General features: G+C 49.6%; 1 protein-coding gene across 2 annotated transcripts in view; it reads left to right on the top strand.

Annotated features, from left to right (window-relative positions):
* The window catches only part of FBXL7 (F-box and leucine rich repeat protein 7), a 352371-nt gene that overhangs the window by 53134 nt on the left and 282659 nt on the right, over positions 1-16578 (top strand). The window contains exon 1 of one of the 2 annotated variants that reach the window (XM_038535442.1): positions 8301-8481. The exons of the other annotated variant lie outside the window; for it this stretch is intronic. The gene's annotated coding sequence lies outside the window, so the exon portion shown is untranslated. Of the gene's footprint in view, positions 1-8300; positions 8482-16578 lie in introns of those variants that run through there. 2 annotated transcript variants of the gene reach the window in all.

The following is a 16578-nucleotide window of genomic DNA, read 5'->3' as shown; positions in this document are numbered from 1 at the left end:
TGAGGTCTAAATATACCCTTTTTCCAAATTTGTGTTTTAAATTTGTTAAGGGAAAAAAAGAAGGTTCAGGTCTGGCTAAATATTTTATGATACACTCATAGGTGTTTGTCAGGCAGCGTAAGGATCCCTGCCTTAGTGCTTCAGTCTGTGGTCATGCTTAGTCCAAACCCTATACGTTATAAAAATAATTACAGTCTTTCGGGGTTGAGGTCCCTGTTTCCCGGCTATAATTATACCCTAGTAATCTTGTTTGTTTGGAAGAGATTGTTGCATATTACAGGTTTACATGGAGCTGTTTTTCTGCAGCACCTGTGGTTTTTGTCCTTTGGATTCCGATTTCTTGTTTATGGGATGTGTGGTCATGGATGTAATTCGGGAACACAGGCTGTGCAGGTGTTTCCCTTGGCTGATAGGAACGCTGTAGCTCTTCCGGAGAAATACAAATGCTAACTGGCCATCACCCATAACATAAAACGCTTCTTTATTGTACTGGGAAAGTGCCTAGAGCTGTTCTTGTGAGAATAGAGAAATTTCTGGAACTTTCTGCCAAAAAAGGAGAGAGAGGAATCCTTATATAAAACAGAGGAGAGGAGAACGGCATATGGGTTGTGTTTTGAAATAACTAATGAATTTCTTAAGACAAGACACAACAATGCATTGAGAAAAATCCCCTTTGGGCAGTCGTTAGGATGTGGTTCCCAGTAGGCAGAGACTTGAGCTCAAAGAAAAACAGTTGTGTGACACCAAATATCACAAGGCCATCAGTGAGTTTAACCGGTCGGCCTTTTGGGCGGTTTTGGGTAAGCCCAGTGGTTTGGAACTTCTGAGTCTTCTTAGGCAAAGGCTAAACAAACTAACCCATGTCTACGTCTACGGCCCCAGACGTAGTTCTGCAGAGTCTGAGTGCAGTACGAGCATCGCCGAATATTTTTACCGCGGGTCCCCTCGGGAGCCTTTCACGCCCCACCCCCACGACACTGCAGGACATCCAAGACACTTCCGGGGTTCAGACAGCAAGGGGCACAGTCAGTACATGCGTGAAAGAAAAACGGGTACCTCCCAATCCAGCGCGGCGTGAACGAGGCTGTCCCACTTCCACGACACGGCGCGTTCGGCTTCTCCTGTTCTACCCCGGGCCCCTCGAAGAAGCCTCACAAACCCGCTCGGTGCTTCAGTTGACCACAGGTGGACTGGATCGGCATGGGCTGCTCTCGTCACGCGTGACCTGCACCGGACTGAGGAACCGCGGTCCTGTGAGCCCTCGGAGGCATTCGCAGTGCCCCCGAGTCCCCGCGCCTGTCCCCGTGTGGTCGCACGCGGATATCCAGCTGTTGTCGCCACGGAGGACGTTGCTCTCTGGTCAGACCTCAGGGCGTGGCTGGATGCCGGGACGGAAACTCGCACCGAAGTGCCGCGTTCTTCGGTATTCGTGTCCTGCTCTTGATGTCTTTGCGGTTTTGGGGTTTCTACCTGCGTGTGGGAGGTGGGCAGAATGAGAGGGGAAAGCAGTGATATCCCTAATCTTTTGTGAAAACAGATAGGAAGAGGTTTTAGACCTTGTCACCTACGTGCAACCACAGTGAAGTTTCGACTTGCTCCCCCAGGCCTCTCTGGCCGTAAGCGTGTGGGGAATCCTCCTCTTCAGGGCAACCTGCCATATTAGTGTTGGGATCTGTGAGTAACTGGCATCTTAGAGGGACGCCGGGCCCCAGGATGCTGGTGCTCCCGCAGGCCATAATTTGTCCATTAGTATGTGGCTTTAGAGTCTAACCTGTAACTCGTTCTCCAGAAAAACACCGTGTCTGAAGGGAAATCATGAAAGTCCTAAAACACAGATGCTTCCCTAAGCTCAACAGAATTGCTTTACAAAAGTGCAAGAAATCCTATTACAGGAAGAAGCGGTTCTTGTCTCTTCATTGTTAGGTCTCGGCGTGCTCTGGCTGCTGTTGCTGCGTAACAAATCACCCGAAAACGGGGCGGCTTACAGCAACAGCCATCGTTTTACGCTCCCTCTCAGCTTGGGCGTGTCAGGAGTTTGGGAAGGCCGAGGTGGAGGGGTTCTGGGGCCACGCAGCGGCTGGAGCAGGGGCCACCGGGGCCGGGGCAGTCCCGGAGGCGCTGGCCCCTCTTCCTCCCCGTCTCGGCCTCGCCGCCCTCCCGAGTCCCAAGGGCGTCCTGTGACATCTCCGCGGCCTCGCTCGGGCTTCCTTACAGAATGGAGGCCCCGGGGACGTCCGCGTGCTTCCTCGGCAGAGAAAGTTTCCGACAGTGGTTTATCCACTCCCGAAATATAGGAAACGAGGCAGAAGCGGCATCGCCTTCTACGACCTCGTCTTAGAGGTCCTGTCGTGTCACCTTCTGCCCTGGCCGAAGAGGAGGGAGTCGGGGCGCGGCGGGGCTGGAGGGCAGTGGGTGGGAGAAGGTTTGGGGATGGGCGGCGTCCCCGGGAGGTCCCGCCTTCCGCACTTGGCTTCACACTTGCTTAAAACGGAGGAAAGAGTTCCTGGAGAAGCTACGGAGAAGCCCTTCTTTGCCAGGCTTGGAATGAGCCTGGAGACCCTGAACCCCGCTCCTGTGTGACAGGCACGGCCCGGCTGTGCCTCCCCGGGGTGGAGGGAATACTGGAGGCAGCACGACGGCAAGCTCTGGGTCGGGAGTGTTGGGGGAGCTCGGAGCTCGAGCACAGAGGGGAAGCAGTGACCCGACGGACCTCACCACCTGCCCTCCCGTGGTTGTCGGGAGGCCCTCGGGAGCCTCGTGGCGCCCACGGTTTATCTCCGCTGTCCAGGTGAGCAGTCATGGGGCTGGGGACGGTCTCGGCCGCACCTACAGATGCCCGGTGGCTCAGCAGTGGGGCATCTGCCTTGGGCCCAGGGCACGACCCCGGGGTCCCGGGATCGAGTCCCGCGTCGGGCTCCCCGCATGGAGCCTGCTTCTCCCTCTGCCTCTTTCTGCATCTCTCAGGAATAAATAAATGAATCTTTAAAATAAAAAGCGTATGGGAGTCTGGTTCAAGCTACTGAAGGGTCTCCTCCGATGCACGGTGACCATGACGTCAGGCATATCCCGTATCGTGTTAATCATCAGCCTCAGCGGCTCTGGTGCTGACACGGCCGCCAGCGGCTCTGCATCCAGCAGTTCTGCCGAGTGAGCCTATTCCACCCGGACGTTTTACGGAGAGCGAGAGGAAGCACGAGGACCCAGCTGGTGGGGCGGCAGGTGTCGGGGCCTGTGACCCAGCAATGCCAGGCGGACCCCTCAGCGCTGTGCCCTGGCTCGGGCTCGGCTCCCCAACTGCACCTCATCCAGGGCCTCGTCCATTGCCTCATCCACCGCCTCATCCAGGGCCTCATTCATGGCCTCATCCTTGGCCTTATCCAGGGACTCATCCACGGCCTCGTCCTCGGCTTCGTCCATCGCCTCATCCACGGCCTCATCCAGGGCCTCATTCATGGCCTCATCCAGGGCCTCGTCCACGGCCTCATCCATCGCCTCATCCAGGGCCTCATCCTTGGCCTCATCCAGGGACTCATCCACGGCCTCGTCCTTGGCTTCGTCCATCGCCTCATCCACAGCCTCGTCCAGGGCCTCATCCTCAGCTTCGTCCAGGCCGTCATCCACAGCCTCATCCATGGCCTCATCCTCGGCCTCATCCAGGGCCTCATCGAGGGCCTCATCCATGGCCTCATTCATGGCCTCATCCACAGCCTCATCCACGGCCTCATCCTCGGCCTCGTCCAGGGCCTCATCCACGGCCTCATCCATGGCCTCATCGAGGGCCTCATCCATGGCCTCATCCACGGCCTCATCCACAGCCTCATCCACGGCCTCGTCCAGGGCCTCATCCAGGGTGGCCCGCTCCCTGCTGCGTCCGGGGGTGCGTGCGGTCCCAGAACAGGCCTCCGGGGCTTGGCCGCAATGACGGCCCTGGGGGTGGGACCGCAGCAACGTTGTCGGCTTGACGCCACCTGGTCTCCTTGCTGTGGAAGCTTCTAGGCCCACTCAGCAGGCTGCGCTCTGCATCCGGGGGGCCTCTCCGACTTCGGTCTCAGAGAGCAGAGCCTCCTGGGCTGGTGGCTCACGTGCACCTGTGGGTGAGGCGTGTCTGAATTCACGGCCGGGGAGGGCGAGGGTGGGCAAGCAGGCCTGTTCCCGTCGGGGACCCAGCTCCCACAGTCCGACGTGCCGCCCCAACTGGCTCGCTCCTCACGCTGAAACACCCCAGGCCCGAGAAAGCTCGCTGCAGGGACAGAAGCGCACGTTGTCTTGCTGTGCTGGGGGCAGGCGCCTGGCTCGGCCACGTGAGGATGCCCCGAAGGCCTACAGGTGAGCACAGCTGCTCCCTGAACCTTGTGAGTAGAAGAAGAAGGCGACAGCTCCCGTAGGCGCCGAGGCAGGTGCGCGGCATCCCGACGCCCGCGTGTCACTGCACCTCTGTCACCGACGCTCTTCCACGACAGCAAACGCATCCCATGTTAATGTGTCACCTGCCCCTGCACGGAAGTGGCAGTTTTTTTAAACTGGTTCTGTGGCGTTCTCTCCTTTTCTGTCCCAAAACTGATCAGATGAACGAACACCTGAGGTTCTAAGCCTTTTGAACTTGTGGGGCTTCTTTGGCTGAATTCAGAGACGCTCTTGTTGGGCCAAGACGTCTAGGCCCATTTCAGGTGTGCACACCTGGTGTCCTGAGCCGCGCTCACCGCCCGGAGCGCGTCCCCGTCCCGGGGCTGCCGGCCTGCGCCCCGCCGCGTGCGCTTGCGGAGGCTTCCCACACGCTCGCCGCTCACCAGCATGTCCACGCAGAACCTCCCCGTTTTTATTTTTATGTTTATTGTTACCATTGACATAGAGCAGTTGACCTGTTTGTAGGCCACTCTCTGTCCCCTTTGGAAAGTGCCCTAACCCTGTCCTTTATTCAGCTTCTCGTGGGGTTTCCTTCTCTAGTACCATGTGATCGTTGTCCCTCCTGGACGTTAGTGTTTTCTGCAGGTTTCTTGTCTTTCATCTCTCCGTAGGCTAGATGTTGGGTGATTTTCTTTCTTTTCCTTTCTTGCTTTTTTTGCTACATAGAAGTTTCACTGATTTATTACATCACATTTATGCATCATTTCTGATATGATTTCATATTTTCTAATAGGACTAAACAGATTTCTCTAATCCAGAGTAGAAAACTTTCATGCTTCTGTTCTAGCACCCTCCAGTTTTCAGTTTGTGCGTTTTAAAGATTTATTTATATGAAATGTATTTTGGGGGAAGCAGTGAGGTTGGCTCTATCATCTATCTATCTGTCTATCATCTGTCAGTCTATCTATCATCTATCATCTATCCATCCATCTATTATCTATCCATCCACTATCTATCTATCTATCATCTATCATCTATATCTATCATCTCTATCTATCTATCTATCTATCTATCTATCTATCTACCTATCTATCTATCAATCATCTATCTATTTTTGTTTCTAAGTTGCTCACCAGTTGTCCCAAAATATTTATGGAAGTATCCATCTTTGTTCCTGTTGACTTGAAATGCTGCTCTTACAGTAGATTTTATTTCCGGGCAACTTGAGTTGATTTTTAAACACTTGGGTATTTCTTAATGGTTTCGGGACAAAGATCTCTGCTGTGAATGGGCCTCGTGAGTCTTGCATGGTCTTCCTTCCGCCGCAGCTCGTCACTGCCCCGCTACCCCACCGCGTGCACCTTTTTTTTAGCCCTTTGAACTCGTGCTCTTTCTTGCCTGGGCCCTTTCCAGGCTGTTTCCTCTGCCAGATTCCTGTTGGCCTTAAGTGTATCTCTTCATTATCAAATGATGCCTTCTTTGATTTCCAAGGTCAGGTTGGGTTTTCTTTTTCTCTACTACACTTTCAAAGAACTACATTAGTTCCTTTTGAGTCTTTAGTTATAAACCGTGCATTTATAAGTGTGATATTTGAGGAGCACCTCCCTCCTTTAGCAGGCTGGAAGCCTCTCCCTGCCAGCGATTGGTTCTGGCTGACATTGCTTATAACTGTATCCCCATCAGCAGCCCCGTGGTTGCATAATTGCACACAATAGAGATCTCCTGGTTGCTACATGAGCAAGTGAATGAATGGATAGACGTTCTCTTTACTACTTTTATTTGGGTGCCGGATATCATTACCTGGGTATTTATATATGACATAACAAGAGGGGCTGGTTTACCCGCGTGTGCCTCTGGGATATCTGAAGAAGAGGTTTGAGGCCATATTTGCCTGGGTCCTGACTCGACTCTGATTTTCAAGCCTGAGTCAGATGCAGGTAATTCCTGCTCTTCTTCTGTCTTTCAAGGGAGACTAGTAATGAGGTCTCATGGGGCCCATGAGGCTCAGGATTGGCTACACATGGGGATCACCAGCAGACCCTCATCGAGCCCTGCCTGATGCTTACCCGGTTCTTGAGAGTCTTGCTCCTGGTTCATGAATCCTGTGACAGATTTGTTAGTTGCTGATGCTGAACCTTATCCTGAAATGGTGAACGTCCTGGTCCTTTGCTTCTCCTGGTTGGAACGGACAGGGAGGAAGAATGATCATCTTCTTCCTCCCGCCAGGCCGCCTTTACCCTAGAACCAAACTGTCATGTACTGAAGCCATTAGATTGGAAAATCCAGAGTAAACAAGCAGACCCCCGGGAGCACAATTAACGCCTTTGAGAAAAATATTTCTTTTAAAAGAAGAGCCGGTCTCCTTTGCCTGCCCTCATGTGCGATTATACCAGTTGGTTTTGTGGAGTCATGAATACCTGTTGGAATTCCTTTCAGCTCCTCTGAAAAATCCCACGATTTATAATTGGTTGATCAGATTGTAATTCCTTCTCCCTGTCCGTAGTTGAGGAGAAGAGGGGTTGCCATATATGAAATGTGATAGCCTCTGACATACACCGGAAGGGAGAGCCCCATTGGTCGTGTGCGTCGGAAACAATGGAAGACGGGTCCCGAGGCCCGCCGTGAACCTACTTGTCCCCCATGGTTACTCGCGGTCTTTGCTTGCACAGGGAGGGAGATGAGACCAATGAAATGAGTGATATGAATGGTAAGATTTAGAAATGTTGAAAAGTAAGAATGGCCCAGGCCACTGTTATTTCTTGCGATCTTCCCAGGGGTCGAGGAGCCACCTGCTTAAATTTGCCCCCCTAAAAACACTGGGTAGATACTTTTCAGAGCAAAGAGAAGGAAATGTTTATTTACAATTAAAAGTTGAATTTCAAAAAATGTCATTGTTAGCAAACTTACTCTACCATGGATGTAGTCGTATACGTTCGATTGTTCATCTGGTTTTGTCTTCGGGGTGTCATTAGTGGAGAGGACCAAGGCTTGTATGCCTAAAACATGTTGAGAGAAAGAGGGGATTTTAGACTTTTTTCGTCACGTGGAAGGCTCAGGTACCATCCGCTATAACCCCGTCAAGCTACCTGAGCTGTGCCTGATAAATCCCGAGGAGCTGTTAAAACTGATTTGGGTTTGTGCTGGAGCTGCATCCTATCAGGTATTTCTTGTCAGTCTCCCTGGTATGCATTACCCACGAGCAGGTATCTTATTAAATCTAAATCAAATTCTTGTTCAAGGCTCGTCTCACAAAGGTGGTCTTTTTAACTGTGAAATGCCAGTGAATGGCCATTCCTGGAGGAAGCTTCCCTTTGGCTTATTTGAAAGCGGACGATGCAAAAATGATTAACTTAGGAATCAAGAAACTCTGTGAGACTGTGAGGCCTGGAGCCAGTCTCCTTCACTAGATCCCAGTAAGCCCTGAGAAATATGTGCTGTCATTGCAGAGTTCATTTTTCCAAGCTAGACTCTGATATTTGGCTGGGAACTTTCTTTTCTTTCCCTGTTTGCTCTACATAGAATCTGGGGTTGGGGCGGGGAGGGGGTATTAAGATTGATGGAGGAATAAGAGCCCGCGTTTTGGGAGCCAGCCTTAGCACTTCTGGGTGATGACAAATCCTGCTTTAGCCACCCCCCCTTTTATATTTATTCTCTCTCTCTCATTCTCCATCTCTCTCTCCTTCCTCTCTTCCTTCTCAAGGCACATAAGTGATAGGCTGGAATGGACGCACGGGCTGTTCGGAAGGTGTTCGCTGTTTGAACGTCTGGATGGAAACCGGACGACAAGGTGCTTGCTCTTGGACCCTTGATGGGGAAGCTACAACAGGGAGACCTTCCCTTACTAGCCATTGTCAGCACCAGGCCTCTAGTGTGTGTTCCAAAGGACAATTTACAACATAATCGAAAGGGAGAACAGTGAAGAGTTGTCCGCCCTGCGAGCCTAGCACCATTATGCGTCTGGATTGTGCTTTCTAAGGACTGGGGTCTTAGAGCTGCCGTCCGAAGCGACATCAAGACGTCAGCCTGAACGGCCGGATGAGTTCGCGGCTGGAAGCTCTCTTGATAGAAACACGTTGTTAACTTCGTTGGCTCCCGCCTTTCGTGAGGAGAGCCATCCGAAGAACTTCAGTGCAATAGGTACTTCGTACGTGCTCCTCTGGGCCACTTCTCTTGTCCGTATCCGCACCTGAGGAGAGAATGGCAAGGCAGACGGTTGGGGAGATTTGGGAGGTGTCTTCAGTGCTCTCTGTTGCTGCCTTCTCTGTCCCTGCCGAGGCCAAGCAAACCGCATTCCCCCCTAGACTGAGTTCAGTAGCCCCCAGGTGACTTTCATTCTTTTTTATTTTTTCAAGATTTTATTTACTTATTTATTTTAGAGATGGGGTTGTGGGAGGGGAGAGAGAGAGAGAGAGAGAAGGGAACAGAGGGAGATGGGTAAGCAGACCCTGTGCTGAATGCAGAGCCCGATGTGCGGCCCGATCCTACACCCCTGAGATCATGACCTGGGCCAAAATCAAGAATTGGATGCTCAATGACTGAGCCACCTCGGTGTCCCCGTGCTGGTCTGTTCACTCCCCTGCAGCTGGAATCATGGTTCAGAAAAAACACTCGTCATTCTCCCACTGGAGAACCATCCAGTGACTTCCTAATCCATATAGACAGATTCACTAAAGCCAGATTCTTTATTATTGCCTCTGAGTATGGCATGCTTTGCCCCTTTCCTACATTTCTCTAGTTTCTGGGGAGTATACCTGGCTAATTCCAAGGTCAGGGGCTTTGCGTATCTGAAATCCTTGGCCTGGAATGTGCGTGTCTCCTCTGTGCATGGCTGATTCCTTCCCATCCTTTGGATTTCAGCCCAAAGTTCCCGACCAGCAAAGCCTTCCAGGACCCCTCCTGCGAAGCGGCCCCCACCCCCCTGTATTCAGTAGTACTCCATGCATTTCCCCCAGGTCCCTGTCTGCTTTGAAATTCCGTGTATATTTATTTTCATTTCCTAATTATGTCCTCCACCTTCCTGAAGGTGGGAATCTGGTTGCTTTATTTGCTTCTGTGAATCTTAGTTTTGACATGGTGTCTGGTCGCAGAGGACGCAGGACTACGGTTAAAGCGTCCTATAAGTCAGGCACAAGTGTGTCCCTCTTTTACAGATGAAGAAACTGAGATACGGTGAAGTGAAATACTTTTTTCCGGGTCCCAGATCTACTAAGAGATGAAAACACTGTTTGTTGTATATTAATCGAATGAGTGAATGAACCTTTATTGGTCTAACATAAGCCTTCTAGAAATAACCGTTTTAGAGACTGAAAAAGGGGACCGGAGGATGGGTCAGCTAAAAGGAAAGGTCACGAAATAGATGTTTTTCCAGCAAAGGTGAATGTTCTTCCCTTGCCTTCACTCTCCCATCCCCAGCTGTTTAGCATATGTTTTTGTTTTTCAAACTTTTTTTTTTTTTTTTTGTTCCTAAAAACACTCTAAATTCTGGGATCCTTGACAAAGCCTGACTGTTATGCCAGGTTGAAACTCAGCCACCCATATTTGCTCATTTTGCATCAGATTTACTGTCCAGCAGAGGCAAAACTGAGGTCACTGAGTGAAAACTAGACTCTTGCTTTACAGCATTATGTCTGGGGTAATGTTGAATTCAGAGATTTATTACTCAGTGTTGGTAGGTTGCGGGGAGACGGTTGTGTGATTTATTTACCGTCAGGGCTAAATGATCGAGTTTTTAAAGTGAATGCTATTATTCCCTAAATAAGTTATCACTTTAAAAATATTTTAGGCTGACTTTACTACCCATTTTAAAGTATCGGTGTGTAAATTCATGGCTTTGGTAATCACACGGAACAACTGTGGCACAAGGCAAAAGTAATGTTATCATCTCTGCCCGGAAGCAGTTTATGTGCAACTGGGGTGTGTGTGTGTGTGTGTGTGTGTGTCTCTATTACGACTTTTTTCCCAGTTGTAATATGTCTCTGTGCCTCTGTCCATCTTCCATTTACGTGCAAGTCATGGAACAATTACTAAAATACGAGTTTTTGAAGGCCAATGCCATCAGAACTTTGCTTTGTTCCAACTTTAAAGAGTTTGGTCCAACCTCTTTTTTAAAAAACTCATTTTCCAGGATCCCTGGGTGGCGCAGCGGTTTGGCGCCTGCCTTTGGCCCAGGACGCGATCCTGGAGACCCGGGATCGAATCCCACGTCGGGCTCCCGGTGCATGGAGCCTGCATCTCCCTCTGCCTGTGTCTCTGCCTCTCTCTCTCTCTCTCTGTGACTATCATAAATTTAAAAAAAAATTAAAAATAACAAAACTCATTTTCCCGTCTCTCTTGATATTGATAATCTGTTGTATTTTCATTCTTCATCTGGACATCAGTGCACCAGTGCTGATCACAAAAGCCCTTTCCAATAGAAATTTCAGAAGATTTCTTGTTATAACTTACGGAGATACTTACAGAATGTATTCAGTGAGACAGAAGGGGGACTGTACGAGAGGACAGGTAGCCAGAACGCCCATGTTCTTGACCCGAGCACCTTGGGTGTTAGTAAGCAGGCCGCGTGCGCCTCCCTACCTGTGCGGACACGGTAGCACAGTGCGGGGAGCATCATGCGGAGGTCTGTGCCTAAAGAGGCTCGATGAACCGTCTTATCTGTTTTCCTGTTCTTTAAATCAGAAGTCATGGCTCCGGAAGCCGTCCCTCAAGAAGTCTTCTGGTGCTGGTGGTGTCAGGCCAACATGTGTGTGGCCCGAATAGCTCTTTTGGTTTCTTGAACATTCCCCTTGGGTTTCCCAAGCCAGCCTCGGGCTCAGCCAGCGGGTCCTCAGTGGCGTCATCAGAGGCGATGACGCACATGAGAGCCTCAGGCAGTGGCTGTGGACACGCGTCCACCTGTTTCGGTGGTTCCTCCATCTGCTCTACAGCTAATGGACATTGCTGTGAAGAATTGGCTAAATCTTGATTCTCCGCACTTAAAACAACAACCAACACTAATAGTTGATTCACCATCCCAAATCCATGCCAAGCGTTTTTCTCAAAAAGAATGACCTTTTTACAATGTGTCTTAAGATATTGTTGACTTCGCGGGTCAACAGTGGTATAAAGAGGCGCTTGGAAGCAGCAGGTGGAGGGGAAGAGAGCCTTTCACTCCGACTTGGCCTGACCTGTAAGGTTAAGAGAGAAAATAAGAGCATTGGAGCACTTCAGCGGCACGGGGGTTGTGCGGAGAGGACGGTGGGCACGTGTGCCTGGCGTGCGAGGGCTCGAGTCTGTGTTCAGGCCTCCTCTGGGTGCGGGCGTGATTCCGAGTGTGTGGAGGAGTCTTTGACCACGTTGACCACAGCTGGGCCTGGCTCTTCCCTTAGCGTCCGGATTTCCCGGGACTCAGAATCGCGACAGACCCGAACGATTGCAGCCCCACCTCTTCCACCTCTTCTCCAGCTGCTCCTTTACCACAAGCCGGGCCACACTTAGTCCTCTGGTCGCCTGAGAAGATCCTCCTGGGTGCCGTCTGTGACTTGGCCGCCTACTTCACTCCGACGTCCAATCACAAATTCCTGGTGTTTCTGCTGGGCTCCCATCTCTCAAACCTATTCTTTTGTGTCCGCTCACCACTGCTACTTCCAGAAACCTCTTTCTAACCAGTCTCACTGCCTCCAGCTGGACCCCCTCCTGTCCGTTTCCGGTGTGGTGGCTCGACCTGCCTTTCTGCAGCCTGGGGTGCCCGTCTTCGTGTTCCAGCCCCTGCTGTCGGGATATCGCCCAGGTTCCCGGCCAGGATCTGCGAGACTTCAAGTTTCCTGGCCACCTCCCTTCTGCGTTCCTTCCTTCTTCGGTCTTCTCCAGCCCTGCCAAATTATCTATGGTTCCTGAACACTTAGTGTTCCCTTTTGCTTCTGGACCCTCCACTCCGCCTAGGGTGTGCACTCACCATTATCGAAATTTCCAGATCGCCTTATTCCTCTCATTCCTCCCAGCCGAGCCTGAGCCAGGTGGACCTACAGTAAGCTCTGGAGCACGTTGCCTTTCTTTTGGCATCTGCAGAGAGGAGTATGCTTCTCGGGCTAGTCCTGCCCCGGGCTGTGAATGTCTTGAGAGCAGAGAGGGTATTGCTGTTAGGCTCCTGGCTCTTAATGCCTGGTCATTAAAGCAGAGACCAAATCAATGTCTGTCGTGTAAATTATTGAGCCAGGTAGCTGTGTTTGGGGAAATCTCTTCTATTGACCTTATGGTTGTATTGTTATTTTATTCCGTGCTTCTTTCCCTTCTCCATTTATAGCAGAGAGACTTCTGTGGAAAGGAAGCACATTTTTAATGGCGTGAATGAGTCTTGACCACATTGCCCTTTATTTCCCTCAGTGTTTCAAAGACTTGAGTCTAGTTTTCCTGGGACTTGGCATCTCTGCAGGCCTGAATCATTGCAAACACCACTTTTCCCGTAGGTCATAGCAGGTTGTGATTGTTCTAAGTCAAGACTGGAAAATTTTACAGGTCATAGGGCAAGACGTTAAAGTGCAAGTTTCACCTTATAAAATGGAAATAGAGTTGATCCTTGAACAACACAGGTTTGGACTGCATGGGTCCTCTTCTGTGCAGAGTTTTTACAGAACAGGACTGGAAGCGTATTTTCTCTTCCTTATGATTTTCTTAATGACATTTTCTCTTCTCTAGCTTACCTTAGTAGGAGAATATAGCATATAAAACATGTAACTTATAAAATATGTGTTAATTGACTATGTTATCAGTAAAGCTTCCAGCCAACAGTAGACTATTAGTAGTGACGGTTGGGAGGGCGTCAAACGTGACACCTGGACTTTGGGTCGTATGGGTTTGGCATTCCTAACCCATACATTTTTCAAGGTTCAAGTGTAATTTCCTTGTTGAGGCTAGGACCAAGGGGAAGGCTCCGAGTAGCAGAAGGCTTAGGAGTAGACCAAGCTTGTGTCAGCTCCCAGTTCTCCCTCTCACTTAGCAGAGCCAGGAGCTTAATGACATCAATCCTCTCGGCCCCAAATCTCGTGATGTGAGTCTTGAAATATGTGGCCCCATATGTAGTCACCTCCCTGCCGTGGTGCATAGGATCCCTGAAGGCCACTGCAAGGAAGGCATCTCAGGGACTCATAAATCTTTGGGTTCAATCAGTGCTCATTGACTGCCCATTCTGCACTCTGAGGAAATTTGGAGCTCAGAAAACTTAAATCCTTTAGTTAGAGAATTCTGAAACTTAGCCTGGAACCTGGGTCTTCCTGCTGTTTGTCCTCTGGTCCAGTTTGATATTCTCCACCTTGACATTAGATGGTTACCCACTTAATTTATGCTGACACAGAATGAGCAAGAAGAGTTCTAGAATCAGATGGGCCTGGTTCTACTCTGGGCTGGCCTTGAACTGTGACCCTGGACAAGCTCAGCTTGTGTGCATGAGGCCTGATTCTCTTACCTTGAAAATGGAGATCATAAGGTTTGGTTCATAAGGTTCTCGTGATGATCCAATTGGATTATGCATGAAATGCATGAAATCCATAGTATTGAGCCATGGAAGTTCAGTCTCTCCACTTAGAAGAGCCCCTGAAAGCTTGGTGGTAATGCTGTGCCCTAGGACCCTACACGGGTTTTGTAGGAACCACAATCCCCCCCTTCCCTTCCCCGCGGTTTCTGTTACCTGTGGTCAGCGGCGGTCAGGAAGCTGATGATCCTCCTTCCGACAAGTCGTGCAGAGGTCAGCAGTAGCCTGACTTCACGTCCCAGCGCCTCCGTCATGCGGCTCATTTCATCTCATCACGTAGGCACCTTATCATCTCACAGCCTCACAAGAAGGGTGAGTACACGCCATGAGATATTTTGAGAGCGAGAGAAAGACCACATTCACATAAATTTTATTACAGTTTGTGATTCTAGTTCTTCACTTTTATTGTTATTGTTAATCTCTTACTGTGCCCAGCACATAAATCACACTTTATCTAGGGATGCATGTATAGGAAAAAACACAGTGTGTAAAGGGGTTGGTACTCTGTGTAGATTCAGGCACCCACTGGGGGACTCGGATCATACTCCCAACGAATAAAGGGGCCCCACTGTCACGGATTCGGAGACCTCGATAATCACAAGGAGGAGAACAGTTGTCTACACATCTAGTTCAAACCCTTAATGGATTTTTTTTTCTTCTTTTCTTTTCTACATGGATTGAAAACTGAAATTCTATTCCTAACATTTAGCTCAGCTCAGGCCACATAGAGTGAAAGGAAATTTTATTAGTAAGATTATTTCCATTATTTGGAGAAGTTGACAACTGATGCTATATGCTTACCTCACACTTTTGCCTTGAGCTAAAATGTTTTGTGTTTTAAAATCAAGAAATTAAAAAAAAAAAGAGCACTAATGAATGACAGATTCCAGGGTAAAATATGCATAATTCAAACACAGGGGAAGGACCATCCACATTATGCTGCTGCAGGAGTATGATTTGCTCGGATACTAGGAAGTATTTAAGGATGGGCAATAAAACTTATTTTCCTTGTAGAACAATAGTCCCTGCATTCATTTGAAGTTTTAGAGCCTTTAAAATGAAAAACGATGGACTGAAGGCCAGTTAGCGGTGCTGGGAACAGCTGGTGAACATTTGCTTACCATGTTATTCTCTTGTGTGGCCTTCTCCTTTCTCCCTGCTTTCAGATTCTCTGTCACTTGCCTCTTCTTTGGAAATAAGCAGACCTTAGTCCTTCTCTGCTCAGTGTGGAATTCTCATTAAGTTGTCTGGTGTGAAGGCTTAGATGAGAATTTAATAAGCTGACTTTCCCAAGAGTTTGGTAAGAAGTTAAACAGCATAAGGGATGGGATGGATGTAAAAATGTGCAGGTTTCGTTGTTGTTGTTTATTTGTTTAATTAGTATAACAAATATTTTTCATCCTTTTTTATGGGAGGTTGGTGGATCGTCTCACTTTATGCTGAATGTTATTTCTCTGTGTTCATGGGTAACTCACTCTGAGAAGCGTACAGTAGAAGGGATTAAGCTATCCTGGGCATCATCCAGTGACATTTAGTTGCTCCATCACCGCCCTTAGAGTACAGTCCCAGAGACGTGCTTATAGTCAGGTTGCATCATGTGAAATCGTGGATCCTGGCCTTTTTATTTACCTATAAAAAAGCCAATTTCTTATAATTTAAAAGAATATTAAAAATCCAGTCTACTAACTTCTTTTCTTACGGTCACTTATTTTGTCCAGTGCTCACGTCATGTTCTAGACACACTAGACCCTTAGTACTTATTTGCTGATGAGACAACGGGCCTGGAGTCGATGATCTTAGTGGTGCTAAGGAGGTAGGTTTTAAGGCATTGGTGTCCACCTCTACACCATGTGGTGGAGGTAAAATATGGTGAGGCGGAGGTGGCTGACAGGAGATTAAATGCCTTGGTTGTCCAGGCTTTTCACTGTTTAGGACGAGAGGACATGTGGTGGGTCAAGGAGGTCAAGAATTTGGTAAGGCATCTGAAAAGCAAACAGTTGAGAAGGTTAGACGTGTATCTGTTCTGATCTCGGGCGGTCTAGGCCAGTAAACATAACCATGCTTTGAACCGGGTCTCAGTTCCTTCCTTGGTGAGGGAAGTAGATTTTGCGTGAAGGGTGGGCGTTCTCGTTAGCCACTCACCACAGTCTAGGTTCCTAATGCAGGGGATTTAGGGATAAGAACAGGAGCATGGATTGCTATTCCCAGCTCACACTGGGGCTGGAGGTGAATGGTGCAGGGTGCCTGTGGGCCCTGCCTTGGAGAATAAAGCTGGAGATAGGCTTAAGGAACCAGGAGAACTGATTCTAGAGCACACGCACGTCTGTAGTGTCCGTAGTAGAGACTCACAGGTGGCCTGGGACCTATTCCAGAATCCAGGGGTCTGGGACTGTAGACTGGCCTCTCCCTAATAGCCTGTGCCTGTGGCGCGCTGTGTCCTGATGCAAGGTGCCAGAAGCAACTCTCTTCTTCACAGACTATGGACCTCCTTGGTGGCGATGGAAATGCGGCGTCTGTGTCGGCGTCCTTTGACAGCTTGAGTTAGTGTCCTCCTCCTGCCTGCCTCTGTTGCACTGCGGTCACCTGCGCTTACGGGATGTATCCGCGGGTGAAGGGGTCCGGCGAGGCCTCCTCTTCCTTTCCCGGTCAGTGGGCCCTGGCCTGGGTGGGAGAGCCGTCCCCTGGGCCGTGGGCAGCGGGGCAGCCACAGCAGGGACAGGATACACGAAAGC

This window comes from Canis lupus, chromosome 4, assembly GCF_011100685.1.
Source record: "Canis lupus familiaris isolate Mischka breed German Shepherd chromosome 4, alternate assembly UU_Cfam_GSD_1.0, whole genome shotgun sequence".
NCBI classification, from domain to species: domain Eukaryota; kingdom Metazoa; phylum Chordata; class Mammalia; order Carnivora; family Canidae; genus Canis; species Canis lupus.
Note: the sequence above shows the minus strand (reverse complement) of the source record. Positions and strands in the feature narration are given on the sequence as shown.